The 7,705-nt window shown below is 40.8% G+C and overlaps 1 long non-coding RNA gene across 1 annotated transcript; it reads right to left on the reverse strand.

Moving 5' to 3' along the window:
* Positions 1 to 210: 210 nt before the first annotated feature.
* Positions 211 to 5,100, reverse strand: LOC121397749. Its single transcript, XR_005963892.1, has 3 exons — positions 4,353 to 5,100; positions 1,525 to 1,635; positions 211 to 1,229 (listed from the first exon to the last, which is right to left on the reverse strand). It is a non-coding gene; the product is annotated as an uncharacterized LOC121397749 (long non-coding RNA).
* Positions 5,101 to 7,705: the final 2,605 nt, after the last annotated feature.

Here is a 7,705-nt window from a genome sequence, read left to right on the forward strand (position 1 = left end):
CAATTCTAACAGCTGCCTGTAATGAAGCCCAGAGATTCTGCTCAGCAGGGACCAAGATAAGAAATGTATCAGCTAAATGTATCAATTTAGAACAGTTTACAGGGTCCTCGACACCCCTTTCCCAGAGCTGCTTTAGAATTTGAAAAAAAGACACTTTACACTTCAATATAAAAAATAGAAAGTAATTGGAAAAAGTCGTTATTTCTGGTGATCTATCAGAAAACAACTAGTTGTTTAAAGGTGAACAAACTCTTTAGGACCTGGCAGAATCTGAATAGTGAAGGGCTCCTCCCGATGTGAAAGGCAGCTGTTATAGGCAGAAGCATGAGCCATGACCGGAACCTCTGCGTTTGTTCTGGGTTGGGGGACAGGGGATTATGGAGCACAGAAGTGAGTCTCATGAAACAAAAGGACATCTGTTTTTCATGAGAAAAGTGTGCAATTTCCTTAAATATGTCTCTTGTATTTTAAACAAAAGAATAGTTTGGGACTGTTTAACTGAGCCTCTGCCTGTGATAAATGGATTAGCCCATTCCAAAGTGTGAAATTAATTTTCATTTTCTTTGTTATTTTCCTCTCAAGGCCAACTTGATTAGCTGCAAATTTCCAGAGCAATGTGAAAGCAATACAGTGGGAACACAAAGCTCTATTGCTAGGTAACAACACATGTTACATCAACGTTAATCTGTTAAAGGAACACCACACTCCCTAATTTACCTGCAGACTTTTACTTAGTACTGGGTAATACCTGTACTGGCACAGATTTTTCTAGCTCTTTGTACAAGCTATGAAAAACCAAAAGAGTTGCCCTGTTAATGAAAAGGTCCACATTTAAGACCCTATTCAGCTGGCCATGCCCTCCATGATGTAACACAATGCCCCCTGGGTGCTAGCCCACACTCCCTTCTGGTCTATTGTAAACAAGCTAATCAACAAGCTTGTGGGGTATATACACCTCTTATTAATTAGATTAGCTAAATACTTAAAAAGAGAAAACAGAGTTGTAGTGGTCCTTTATAAGCATATGATTTGAAATAATTATTGTTTACATTGTTTGAAAGTCAGTTTTAGTAAATCTGTCCTCTTATCAAGAGTATCGTGAATATTTTTCAAAATTTCAAAATCAAAAAAAAGTTTTGAGAATCATTACCTCTTCTTTTAAAAGTTTTTCTTATCTGAAGTATGCACCAATCCCTGCTTCATTCAGCTTGACAGATTTGCAGATGGATCTGACCCTCACACAAAAAAAAACCAGCAATTGACTGATTTGGTGACCAGAACATACATAAAATAAATATTAAAAATTGTACACAGGATCATCCCATGCTAGAACATTTTCTTTACATTCTGTGGACATACATTTCACACTTTCTTGTTATAAACATTTACCCACTTTCTTCCTCATCCACTGTAAATAATAAATAGTTGACAATTTCATGGTTAGTGTTCTAACAAATATCTAGCAGTATGCATTGAATGGATTTCACTGTGTCTTGCTGAATAGATGTAATAAAGATAACTCACAAGATGAAACCTCTTGTACCGCAGGTCACATGGCTCCTTCCAAGAATCATGCCTACAAAGACAGCAGCCTCAAAGAGTTTGTTGTCTGCCTTCTGGTGATGTGACGTTTTACTTAGGAATACAAATGGATACAAAATTATAGACAATATACTATTTTTACATAGAACATACGGTTGTTATAAGCCAAATTTCAGCTGTTTATTTGTTTGGAAGATTTTTTTTCACCTACACAAACCAGAAAAAAGTACTGAATGTACAGACCTGAGTGAATGATAAATCATTCCTATAAGATTGATTGGAACACTGTGCAGAACAGGGTTGGATTTATAAAAGTAGATTCCTAGGAAGATGACCTGTTTCAGGAAGACTGCATGGGGCAGATTCACTAAAGGGAGAAGTGGCCATTGATAGCGAAAATTCGGCAGAAATCTCATCTTCAGGGACATCGCCAATTCACAGGTGTAGAGGACAATTCGCTAGCAAACAAGACCATCACTGTCTTTTGTTCGTACCCTATCACTAGGCGACTTCGCTCTGGCAAATGATCGTTTTTCCGTTAATTCACTAAGATACAAATTTTACTGTACGTTACCTCTTACGCCAAAATTTACCTCGCCACCACAGACCAGGCGAACTGATAAAATAAAGCTACAGCTTCCTCAATCTTATTGACATCATATCCTGTATGCCAGAAATTCATTAAAGTTGTAAAAAAAACTCTGCCAACTGTAATAAAAGCTACGTACGCTGGTGGTCTAGCGGGCCGGCGGGGACGCCCGCCACACCGGTCTTCACTCCCTGATGCGCCTGTGAACTATGGGGGCATGCGGCGCGCCTCTGCTATTTTTATAGGCACAGGCGCGAAGCATTCTGGGTATTTAAAGGGCCATTCCACTGGTCTTCGGTGCCCGTGATAGGATTGTGTTTCCTGGTGCTCCTGAGCCTTGTGCTATTTGTTTGCTATATCCTGAACCTGTTTGATTCCTGTTGTGACCCCTGCCTGGCTATTTTGACTATTCTGACTTCTGGATCCTGACCCTTGCCTGATTACCGACTACCTCTTCTGATTAACCCTCTGATTGACTTCCTGGTCTGCCTGACTATGTTTATTCTCTGCCTGCCTCGACCCGGCCTGATCTGACTACTCTTTTGCCTAACGCCTTGTACTACGATCTTCTGTCCAAAGACTTTGCTTTACAGTCGTGCCCCTCTGCCTATCCAGAACCCTCATCTTGCACCTCTCGTTTAAGTCCAGGTGGCATCCAAGTAAGCCGAGGGCTCCTCCCGAGGCCCAAAGGCGGTCACACTACTGGTGAAGCACGAGCCGAGACCAGGGTGCCTGGTGTTTGTTCTGGTGTTGGGTGCCGACCGTGACACCAACTTTTTTTTTAAAGTGGGATTGCCTTCAAAAGTCCAATCTATTAAAGATGTATGTGTGAGGATTTTGAGGGGCATGCCACAATTATATAAGGGTGGGCATGTGTAGGGCATTAGAGGATCTCTTCTGTCTTTATTATGGCTCATTGGACATTTGTTTTAAAAATTGGCCACTTCAAGCATTTGCACCAACATTACTATTAAGACGTCCATACGACTTTTAGGTACCCGCCGTATTCAAATTAATTTAAACCCAAGAGTGCTAGTGAAGTTTTGCTAGGCATAACTCTAGCAAAAATTCCATATGAAATGCTCGCCCAGCCCAAGTAATGATAGTGAAAATTTACCAGCGTTCAGCTGCTGAGACGCATTCTCCGAAGCGCTCTACAAAGCTTTTGTACATAAGTGTTTTCATTTCTGCTCCTTGGAAAACACAAAACACTCACGAGAAGGCTAAAGGTCACCTTGGGAAAGTTCATCTATTAGCTGTTTCTATTTTGGCAGAAAGAACTGACATTTTCAAGCTTCAGAAATAATGTTATTATATAAAGTTATTTTCTATAAAGTTGTTTCTAAGGCTTATGGAACATATATAGATTTTTTTTCAACATTGTCAGAGCTGTCAAACCCCCCGCCCTATTTTTTCGGGAGTTATACGATTTTGAGGGCTGTCCCCTGGTCTCCTGTCACTCTTAAGCATTCCCCTGATTTCTGGCAATTTTTTCACGATTTTATAATTTATGGAAGGGGGAAGCCTGGTCTGTAGGGAGTTTTTTGTATGTTATTTGGATAAATCAGCACTTTAAAGGAGAAGGAAAGGCATCCTGCACCTGGGGGTGCCAAATGTTAGTCACCCCCAAGTGATTGTATTGACTTACCTGAAACCCCCGGTCAGTGCTCCTATCAGCAGAAAACTGCACCGGCCCGGGGTTATTCCAGTGAGCACCACGGAGCGATCCTCTTCCAGCTTCTTCTCTCTTCAAATTTCCCGGGCCAGACTCATGCGCAGTAGAACGAAATAGCTGACTTTTTAGTTAAAGTTCGCTTTTCGTTCTACGGTGCATGCACAGCCGTGTGAAGAAGAGGTGGTGCTCACTGGTATAAACCCCGGGAGGTGCAGTTTTCTGCTGATAGGAGCACCGGCCCTGGTTTCAGGTAAGTCAATACAATAACTCGGGGGTGCCTAACATTTGGCACCTCCAAGTGCAGGATGCCTTTCCCTCTACTTTAAAGGTTTTGTGTAAAGATGGGGAATTGAATCAAATGTGTAGTCACAAAATTATTAAAAAAATATATATGCAGTGATGCCGAGTGCTTGATCTTCCCCTCCTTTCTTTGAGTTTGTAATGTTTCACTTTACTAAAGGGGTAGACCACCAATATTTGGGCAAAAATCTGATGAAGATTTTAAAAGTTGGCAGCTCTGCTTTGTGCCCACAGTGTCTTTTTTACCTTCGAAAATGTGGTGTCAAAACAACCAAAACTGCTTCCAAATTGTCCAGATCACCTGTCCTGATGTTTTCACTTGATTCCTGCCTGAAAAAGTGTACATGCAGTCAATGAGGAGGGCAATATCTTTATGCGGAGATAGTACTGAAAGAGTAGTAAAAAGCACTAAAAGTTATCAGTAACTGCTACCAGGCATGTATAAAAGTTCCAATTTAAAAAGATCCATTAAAAAAATCCATATTTCTGAAAATACATTATGTAATTTGTAAGCTTTCATTAGCACTTAAAAGTTTGTATTTTAAAAAAGTATGCAAATTTGTAAAATGCAATGGTGGACATAAAAATCCTACTATGTGCAAATCTTACTATATGCAAGTCGCTAACCCAGCCACAAGCCCCCTTACTCTGGATTCATTTCTATTCTTCAATACTGTGCACTTAAGGGAACCCATACGGTACAATTTCATGGCAATAGTTGTATATTTGCCAGCAACTAACTTTTTTACAAATTGGTGCTAGAATGTGGTCTCTGCTGGAAAAAAAGTGCTGCCTGTTTGCACTCTGGGGAGACAGCTGCATTTACTACAGTGCATTAATAATGGAAACTTTAAAAGAGGCTTTGGTCAACCTGATTTGCATAATCTCAGACCTGAGTAACTGGGAGAAATTATATGTAGATAGTACGATACTGATGGAGAGGTTGGCGCCATATGGGGTGCCGTTTGTCCTAAATAGATTCTGTATACAAAACGATCTCTATTACAGAGAATGAATGTCTCGCATGGTACATTAGTATTTGTGACCATTCACAAACACACAGATAAAAAAAAGACTTTTGTCTATTTAAGAATAAAAACAAGATCTAGTTTGTGCACAAAAGGATATTATTATAGTACAAACTCCATTCTGTACACTTTAACAAGCAATATGTCTCAGAAACGTATAACATCCATGTAACAGCCGCCATTAAGTTACTTACAGAATGAATTATGGACAGAATATATAGGGGGTTATTTATCAAAGTCCGAATTTATCTCAATAATTTCTGAAAATAACTCCGACCAAATCCGCACGGGTTTTTTTAGCTTATTTATTAATACACTTTCCCGAAAAAATCAAAAAAATTGTGAAAAATCCGATTTTCAAAAAAACTTTGGGGTATAGCCAAAAACCCAGCGCACGTTAAAAAATCATCGGCACGTCTCCCATTGACTTATATGCAACCTCGACAGGTCTGAGATGCCGGATTTTCAGATTCAGACTTTTCCATCCTCGGGGTTTAATAAATTCCGTAAAATTTGTGATTCTTTAATAGACATAAGTATTTTAAATATTTTTTAGCTGTGTATATGGTCACAGACAGTTATGTACCATGCGAGACATTCATTCTCTGTAATAGGGATAGTTCTGTATACAGAATGTATTTGGGACAAACGGCACCGCATGCCTATGCTATTGCAGAGCTAAAGTTATATTCAGTGAAGTAACTAAATATTAATGTGCCCCATAGCAAATTATTTTTCAGGTCCCCACAATGTCTAGAGGTTGACCAATTTTACCAATATTTATTAAAACTGTATATGAATTAGGGTCTTGTGGGGCCCCTATACCTCCTGGGCCCCCTGCAGCCGCAGGGTCTGCTTTCTCTCTAGATACGCCTCTAGTAATCTTTATTCTTTCACTGACATTTTGTAACAACTCAGTATCCCCTTTTAAAAGCAAACAATGTATAATATATGTAATATATATGTAATATATGAATGTTGAGCTATTACAAAACATCAGTGAAAGAATAAAGGCAATTATATTAATTAACTGCATTGCCTTGGAGCTATTGTGATTCTACTGACAAGTTGGTCAGGTATACTTGCCTTACTTTCAGAGAACAGAGAAGCTGTTGCAAGCAGAGCTAATAACAACTTAACCACATGGTAATGCCTTGCTATTAACATATATGCATTTTGGCAGGTTGTGGTTTCATTAAAATGTTCCGCATATAGTGGGACCCCAACACATCATACTGTGAGCTGTGTGCTAACTATAACTCTGAATACAGCAAACCACATATATGACTAATAACTAACGTTTTTTTTTTTCGTTTTTCCTTAATTATACAGTTGTTGCAGGAGGCATTGCAAGTGACCTGTTGATGTGTACATTATATCACTATATATATATATATATATATATATATATACAAAATCCCTCCAATGTCGGCACTCCAGAATCAGTCACGCTTGAGTCAGAAGATCAATATCATAAAGGTTTATTAGGATAGACCAACGTTTCGATACCACACAGGTATCTTCGTCAGGGTGAGAGTGCCAAACACAGATTGCCATTTTAAGCAACAAAATGGCGCCAAATACTCGTTGCTAAGGGGCCTTAGCAACCCAGTGCGAGGAAAAAGTGAGGTGAGTATAGAGAAAGAGAAGAGAAAAGCTCACTGTCCCACCAGCAGCCACCCTTACCTGAAAGCGCATCAATGGCTACGGAGTCAGAGGAATTAGCAGGCCAGAAAGTGAGAGCGCACCCGTCCTTCAATCCTAGTGCGGTGAGTCAGCGCCGCTGAAGCGCCAGGCGGAACACGTAAGCTTGGCGTCCCGGTTGCTAAGCAACCCCAGCTGTAACCCGGACTGCATCCAGAGCCGCACAGAGCTAGTGACAGTGTCTCTGCGTATAGCGCTGAGAGCTGGATCCAGGCTCAAAAGTGCTCACATTTGTGGTTACCTGCAGGGGGGAGCTAAAGGCAGCAAGAACACCCTACCACCGTTAGTGCAAAGCACCAACGGTGTGGGGAGGAGCCACCATGGGTTGCATAGATCAACACGGGGGAACCGCAACAATAATAGCCTGATAAGCCAAAGGCCCACACATAGGAACAGGGGTCTCGCCCATCAGCTCTAACTGGCCAGTGGGTTGGCGCAAAACGGAGGCCATGGGGTACATCAGGCCATAGGTCTGCCGCGGGGTACTCCTGCTACCCACTAGGCATGCTGGGTACTCCTGCTACCCACTCGGTATGCGGGGGGCAGTATGGGGGACAGGAAGAATAGAAGGTATAGAACAGGAGAAAAGAATAAAAGCAAAGTCTGTGTAAGCAGACAGAGAACTGTGAAGGATGTTAAGTAGACAGTATAGTAGTACCTAGTGCAAGCTATAAAGTTTGTTCATACAAAATAGATGCAACACGTATCCAAACAGTAACAGTAAACAGGTATATACATAAAGGGGAATAAGACCCCCCACCAAATAAGTCCATGATCCAACCATAGGGCTGTAGCAGAGTGATATGAACAGGTAATATTCAAAAACGGGGAGGGAGGACCTAATAGTCACTGGTTATAGAAAACAGC

The sequence above is a fragment of the Xenopus laevis genome, chromosome 8S, assembly GCF_017654675.1.
Source record: "Xenopus laevis strain J_2021 chromosome 8S, Xenopus_laevis_v10.1, whole genome shotgun sequence".
NCBI lineage: Eukaryota > Metazoa > Chordata > Amphibia > Anura > Pipidae > Xenopus > Xenopus laevis.